Below are 7,917 nucleotides of genomic sequence, written 5' to 3' on the forward strand. Positions count from 1 at the left end.
CATGGAGCTGAACATATAGAAACATCTAGGATCCACTAGAAAGAACACAGAGGTATTTATATTCAAAGGTAAAAACCAAGGAATATTTCTTACAAAATTATATACTTCTCAGATCTCTACCACTCTAAGCACTATTGTCACAGATCTGCCAACTTCATCTGTTCATTAATACCAAACTCATCAACAGTAAACCATTGAACCCTACCTCTACCTTTTCTCACATGGCAAGCAGGCAGACAGTGAGCTTACAAGCAACAAAATCCAATCCTCTTCAGCTCCTCTGAAGGATAAAATTCTTTTTTTTTTTTTTTCCCTCACAGCAAGAGACTGCATGCCTATCAGTGAGGTGTCCAGCTCTGATTATATTGCAGGATGCTCACCTCATTCTAAACCAGAACATTTTCCTGCAACCACCCACCCATGCCTTCAATATACACAGGGGATGCACTCCTACAACTGTTTTTGTGTTTCAGTTTGTAATTACAATCCTAGTTTATGTAGCAGCAAAGAGAAGAACTGGAACAAGTAACAACTTATTCCTTCTGCTCTACAAAGTATGAGCCAGGAGAACAAAACCTACGAGATACAGTTTAGAGTACAAGCTCTTGATATTTAAATTCTTATACCAAAACTAGTGAAAACTAGTGCAATTATACATTAGTCATTAGACTAACTCAACTCTCTTAACATGAACAGTTCAAAAGAACGTATTTAAGCCTAACATGAACAAAATTATTGCAGAATAATAATCTTTAGACTAGTGGGATATTTGCACAGAGTTCTTTATTCTGTTTATTTCACTTACTCCTTAAATTATTTTTTTTTTTCTGCCTACTAAAGACTCTCTGGATTTAAAGCTTTTCTCTCAGCAAGGAAATTAGGAGTTTCATCATCAACAAGACAGTGTTAGCCGCTACTGCATAGTTTCTTGTTTCATGAAGAGGATTCTTCATGAATCCTCTTCATGAAACATGAAATTTGGACCTTAAACAGATTTAGAGGGCTGGCAAGGGAATGCTTTGCAGGAATTTACTGCGAGGAAAAACATTGGCATCAACTAAATGGTATTAGGCCAAGTTTTAGAAGAAAAAATATTGCCTCCCACAATTAGTAGATATGAACTGAATTAGGTCTGTCTGATTAAACAGTTGTTCCTGTTAGAAAGACTCTAAAAATGATACTTTGTGGTCCCACACTCAGAGATCAATGATACTCTGGAACGTTATTAAAATCTCTATAAAATCAAAGAATGGTGAATGCAAAAATATAACTGTCATTATTCTAGCATTTTGTATCTGCTTTAAAAAAGGTTTAAAAGGTTAGAAGTCTTTATAACATGTAGAATTAAGATTCAAACTGATGGGTTCAGATGCCACAAGAAAGGTACTGTGATCATTTTGACAGCAGTGATGACAGCAAGCAAGATCCAAAAGATGTTGGAGAGGGGCTCAGGTAAGCTAAAAGACCTCATCGCAGCTCTAATATCCCCTGAAAAAGCTCTAATATCCCCTAATATCATAATCTCTCATATCCCCTTAAAAAGTCATTTTTCACTTTCATTTCCCCTTTTCTACTTTGTTTTGCCCATTAATATTATATAACATTGTGGTATGACACACAAAACATAATAAAAGTATGCCAACCCCAAAGAATTTGCAGTAGCTCACACAGTGTAATGGTGAAGTTACTTAAGGCATTTACAGATTAAGAGGAAAAAAACATATTCTTACAAGTTCATTAAAGTCATTGAAATAAGATTTCAGGATACTTGGGAAAGCATTTCACACATGCAATTAAATAATACCAAAAGCTTATTAGGAAGATCTATAATCATTAAGCACAACCAGAACAAAAACAAATTACTTATATTTGGGAAATAAATCCGTTGCTGATCTTGAAAAGCCCTAGCAAGAATAAACTCAACCTTTTGCTGAGCACAGACAATGTATGGTTCACTTCAGACACATTAAAACATGCTACAGTCCAATGGCATAGCTACTGGGAGCTGTGTTCCTTGCTAATAATAGGTGCCCTTGGAACAAGGAGGACATGGAAGACATTACAAAGTGATCACATAATTTACACTTATTTTTCCCCTACAAAATTAAAAAATAAATAAATAATTTGATCTATGTATTCAGATAACATAGACACTCTATAAAGAAGCATATTACTATATTGATGAATAAAAGAAATAAATAACCAGCTGTTATCGTAACCTTATCAATTGCAAGCCATCAAAGTAAACTGAATGTGCAAAAACTCAGAATAACATAGCAACACAGTGTTAGTAATATGAATTGCTGAAAAAAAAAAAATTGTTCTGCAAGCACTGTTCCTCAAGGAGTAACTCAAATCAAAATGAACTAAGGGGAAAGACAGCAACTACATGTTTAGGTGATCAAGGCTTTGAAAGAGGTGTCTGACAATGTTGCTATTTACAGAGACAGAAAGAATATCATTAAATCATAGTGTCACAGAATCTATTAACAGGTTAACAAGGAAAACATTTTCAGGAGATCTTCTGCTGACCTTTACATTTGTAATATCGAATCCATACTGTTTCCCTGCCCATTAAAATCTCTAATACCAGAGTGGAAAATGTATCTTCTGAGAAACATATTAAATAACAAAAATTAAATCAAATTTTTAGTTAAGTTAAATGAAGAGAGACACCACTCGTGAAAAGAATGATTAGGGCACTCACTACAACAAGTAGACCTGCTTCTTGAACTAGTTCTATATCACACATCGCATTACTTTTATTTTTAATGGTAATACTCCCAGCACCTCTAAAAACAGATGCAAAATGCAATGATGGAGGCTGGTTTGGATCCAACAGTACAGATCAGAACATGGCAGGTAAATATGATAGATAGCTCTCAGAACCACTGAAATTCCCCTATTTTGGCCGCTTGTAACTGCTGGTCTTATTCATTGGCTTCATACTGTGTTTTTGCACCGGAGGAGAGGGGAAAGGTAGCATCCATGAAATGAGAGAGCATCTTCCTTGCATGGTTCTGGTTTCATTAGTTAATTGATTATTCTTTCCATGCCTTCCAGTTTATCCAGTGTAATTACTAGAGTGTTCGTACTTTTGTTCTACTTGATTCAATAACTGAAACAGCAATAAGACTCCTGTCCATTTGATATAAATCTCCAAATATTCTTAAATAATCTATTTCCCATCTCATTCATAGGAACGAAAACAGCAGTTGGACATTTTGTTTTCCACTCAGTAATTTGCCTCAGTGCCTTTGGGAAGTAGCTATTTTCCTCATTTTGGTTTAAATAAGAGCCATATTTAAGAGCCTTTATTTGGTTTTGTGAATCCTGGCCAAAACAAAATTCAGTAATAAATGACTTAAAGATACAACTTACTTCCACAATGTAAACTCAATAGACCCCTAAATCAATATAAGAACAGGGCTTGTGGCCTATAGGTGAAGCTGGGAGAAGATAGTTCTACTCTTTAACAAGAATTCAATAATTAAGTCTGTTTTCAGGCTCAGATCATAAGAACCTCCTTGAGGCCATGAAGTTCAGTGAGAAGAACTTAGTTCTGAAAAAAAAAGAAAAAGAAAAAAGAAAAAAAAAAAAGGAGTAAATACCAGAAGTGACAATAACAAATAGAAGGAAAGAAGTTGCCTTGTTACACTTGTGGAAACTTACTTTTTCAATTTCCTTTCTCATTCTAGGTAGGATAAATACCTGAGAACTTTCTCATTCTGCCCCTGCCCTGTAGGCTCTTCTCTAGTTATTCTGGTATTGTCACAGTACCTCTAGGAAACACAAATTGTATTTTAAGAGACTGTTACTAATGGAACCTCCTGCAACCAAGATTCAGTTGGAAAAAAATTGGTACTGGATACTAATTGCCAAATGAAAAAGATAAGTGGTTTGAAAATGTTCTAAAACCAGCCAATTAACCCAAGTGCTACTTTCTTCACAGAAATGTTATATCTCTTGTACTTCACAGCTAACAATACCCAGATGTATCTCACTGATATACACATGACCACATACATATTCACAGAATCTGGCAACTATTTCTTAGAAATCAAGAGCTTAAAAATATGAGGAAATCTCTTATCTGACTTCATACTGCCAGTCTCCCTCTCATGAGAGGAATGTTGCACCACTTCAGACCTACATCCTAGGCCTGTCAAAGCAAGGAGAGGAGGTTGGTGGTTATGTCCGTCATATCAGCTAGTCAACTAGCAAATACAGAGGCTGAAGGCTGAAGGGATCAAACACACTGCCAAAGACCAATGCCAGTGTTGGAATGACAGGCTCTGGAATAGGCTATGCTTGCCAGCTTGGAGCTGAAAAACCCATATCTGATACTCTGCAGTATGATCGTGTGCTTTGATACTGCCACCACTCATGTATTGGTTGTCTCTTTACAGAATGATCATGGAATCATAGAATCATCAAGGCTGGAAAAGACCTCTAAGATCATCTGGTCCAACAACCATCACCCTACCACCAATGTCACCCACTAAACCATGTCCCTAAGTACCATATCCAACCTTTTCTTAAACAACCCCGGGTCTGGTGAATCCACCACCTCCCTGGGCAACCCGCTCCAATGCCTAACCACTCTTTCAGAGAAGAAATTTTTCCTAATTTCCAGCCTGAAATGATGCTACAGAATGATGCTACAGAATGTTACATTTGTCCAAGAAAGAGGTCATAATCCTTAAGATACCCCACTCTTTCTGATCCTGAGGGGATCTAGATAATCATTTCAGACTAGACGCTGAAATATTTGCTGAAGTAATATGAATTTCACTCCTAACCACACAGACTAGAACTAAGATAGATAACAGTATCATCCAAATCTATCTTCATGATTTTAGTGGTCTACGAGCCTAACAGCTGTGCTGTATGTATAAACCACACCAGCTTGTCCAGTTGCTAGACACACTTTCTCAAACTTGTCATAACAAATTAACCTGTAAAAAAAAAAAAAAAAATGGTCTGCATGAGGAAAGCAATCAACCAACTACTACACCACAAAGACAGTGTGTATGTTTCTACTCAAGGCCTAGAGGAGATAACCCATTATGTAGTAGTGCTTATAAAAGTCAAAAGTATATGCAAGTGTCTTTTTTTCTGAAAACATTAAGAAAGTAGTTGCATGAGGTACCACAAACTTAAAAGGAGACAATCAAACAGGGATTTAAAAAGGGGAGCGATAGAGGAGGAGCCTGAGGATTATTCCCAGAGAACACAGATTAATTACTTTTGTCAGTAAGGTCATCCATAGAGAGATTACACTCTGGTACTTGAACACTTAATTTTTTAATGGCACAGGAGCCCTTCCTTTTGAGATTGCTCTTTAATACAACAACAACAACAACAAATCCCATGGAAAACAAAACAAGACAAAAAAATAGTGTGCAAACATAATGGGAAATCCAACGAGACAATTTAAGTGTCTTCAACATAATTCCTGCAGCTGCTGCTATCTGACCCTTTCATAACAGCAATTTAAAGAGCCGTAGTTAGAAGCTTAAATGCTGGAGAGTGATACATAAATACCAAGAACATGAACAGGTTAAGAGTCCAGTGAGCTTAGGCCTGGGTATGAATTTTACCTTATCCCTAGACTTTGATGAAAAGTTCCCCATGGTAAGAGGACAAGGGTTCTAAAAATATCTGCCTCCTGCACCTCTGCCACATGGCTACTTGTAGAGACACCTGCAGCATGCATTTCAGGACCTAGGGACTTCTTAGTCAATGTTCCCCATTTCTGAGAGGAGCACAAAATCCACCAGGTTACAGCAGAGTGGAAGAAGGATTATTCTGTTAAGGAGAATCTATGACCCATGCAGATGCTAAGAGCTTGGCTCTTAGCATCTTGTCCCAAACTTAGCGTTTGGGACATTTGCCTGGGAGAAGAGATGAGGATGTTAAATTTAGCCCTTTTCCTATCTACCTCTTCTCCCCCTACCCTGATACCCATGCTGTCTTCTTTACTTTTTCTTTTTGTTTAGTTTATATCATCTTTCTAATTAAATCCAGGACTACTCCAGTGTCCACATTGCATTAGATGGCCCTGACCTTAAGAACAATGGATACATCAAACACCTTGTGGGTTCCATACACACAAAGGTATCATATAAGCCCACCATTCTTATTAGCAATAGTGATAACAGAAAGAGGTATCTTTGCTTTTAAAAATCTCTCTCTCTTCCACTTACTGAGAGAAAGATATAAACGGTCCTCGGATACCTGAGAAAAGAAAATCAGAGAAAGGACATGTGGCAGACAGGCTCATCTCCTTAGAAAGTCTGATCTTGTGAAAAAGGGCCAGTTCTCCAATTCTGAGCTAGCCGGCCCAAACACCCTGGTGCAGGCAGCCTTGCCGGCATATCCAAGCCATGAAGACCTCATCCATCACAGGATCCCTGCAAGAACAAGTCTTCCTCACCAACATAAGACAATAACAGCTCTGTTACAAGAAGCTGCTGACAAAGTCTCTGGCCTTGTTCCAAAGCCTAACTGATACCTGGAGCAAGCACCATAGCAATTCAAGCTATTAGCTTGGAGTGGTATGGGAACAGACCTCAGCCCATTACAGGTGGAGTATTAAAATGTGTTAAACCACATGTCATTCAGTGTTCTCCAGTGATGGATAACAGTAAATCTGTAGAAGATAAATATTTAGAAGGAAAAAGTACAGATAAGGCACTACCAGCCTCCCAGGGACAGACGGAAGGACTGCTTCAGATCATTTTCTTTGATAAATCCCAGAACTATCAAACCAGTAAATACAGAAGACCAAATTTCTATAGAAACTAAGAACTTTGAAGCAGAAATAGGACCAATTCAAACACATCCACATACCCTGAAAAGCCTTCAAGATATTCTCTTTTAGATAGCCCAGACTTCAGATAGATGAACTTTTCATAGATATATGGAAGGTTTTTAGTCTTAGAATTAGCTGAGAATTGATCCAAAGTATTTCTTCAGAAGTGTCATTTATGTTCCTAATGATCCCATTTGCCACAAATAAATTGACATTGGAAAATGAATGGGAAATATCTCCTTGCTATCACTTCAACCTCTTCCCTGAAAAATGAAAAGGACTGGAACAGCCTTGTAGCTGCTGTTTTCCTGAGTAGACAGGGCTAGGATTTACGTATCTACAAATGCTGTCATTTTGGGAATATTTTACATTAGAAACTGTGACAGAATTTTTCCAGCAGATAGGAAAAGCTCTATATTTCTCAGAACCCTGAGTTTGGGTCAAAGGAAAAATTCAAAGACATTGTTTATGTATAGCCTTCAAAAAATATTTTTGTTCCCAACTAGCATAGTGGTCAAGCATGAAGGGAAAGGGGGAGCTTGTCTGGGAACATGAATCAGCTAAAACACTTTGGAGGAGTTATTACTTCAGCGCACAAAGAAAAATTGTTAGAAATCAAGATTTTCGGAGTTACATGATGAGACCAGACATGGTTATGTGACTCATGCCAAGGGGTTCTAAAATTGTTTTAATATCATGGTTCTGTTCCAAAAGTTTACAAAGTTGTTACTTTTTGCCAAGCATTGAAGGACAAACACTAAACTATTTTCCTGGGATTTTTATGGCTCCAGATTCTTGCTAGTGTTTAGAATGACTCCTTGGAGGAAAGAAACCAAACAAAAATAGGAGAAAAAAAATCAAAAGAAAGAAAGAAAGAAAGAAAGAAAGAAAGACAGAGAGAGAGAGAGAGAGAGAGAAAAAGAGAAAGAAAGAAAGAAAGAAAGAAAGAAAGAAAGAAAGAAAGAAAGAAAGAAAGAAAGAAAGAAAGAAAGAAAGAAAGAAAGAAAGAAAGAAAGAAAGGAAGGAAGGAAGGAAGGAAGGAAGGAAGGAAGGAAGGAAGGAAGGAAGGAAGGAAGGAAGGAAGGAAGGAAGGAAGGAAG

General features: G+C 37.2%; 1 protein-coding gene across 7 annotated transcripts in view; it reads right to left on the minus strand.

The window, feature by feature from the left end:
* Window positions 1–7,917, minus strand: part of LOC308189629 (opsin-5-like) — a 67,352-nt gene that overhangs the window by 32,407 nt on the left and 27,028 nt on the right. The window contains exon 1 of one of the 7 annotated variants that reach the window (XM_080579831.1): window positions 206–1,551. The exons of the other annotated variants lie outside the window; for them this stretch is intronic. The gene's annotated coding sequence lies outside the window, so the exon portion shown is untranslated. Of the gene's footprint in view, window positions 1–205; window positions 1,552–7,917 lie in introns of those variants that run through there. 7 annotated transcript variants of the gene reach the window in all.

This window comes from Anser brachyrhynchus (assembly GCF_964034855.1).
Source record: "Anser brachyrhynchus genome assembly, chromosome: 2".
Classification (NCBI taxonomy): Eukaryota; Metazoa; Chordata; class Aves; order Anseriformes; family Anatidae; genus Anser; species Anser brachyrhynchus.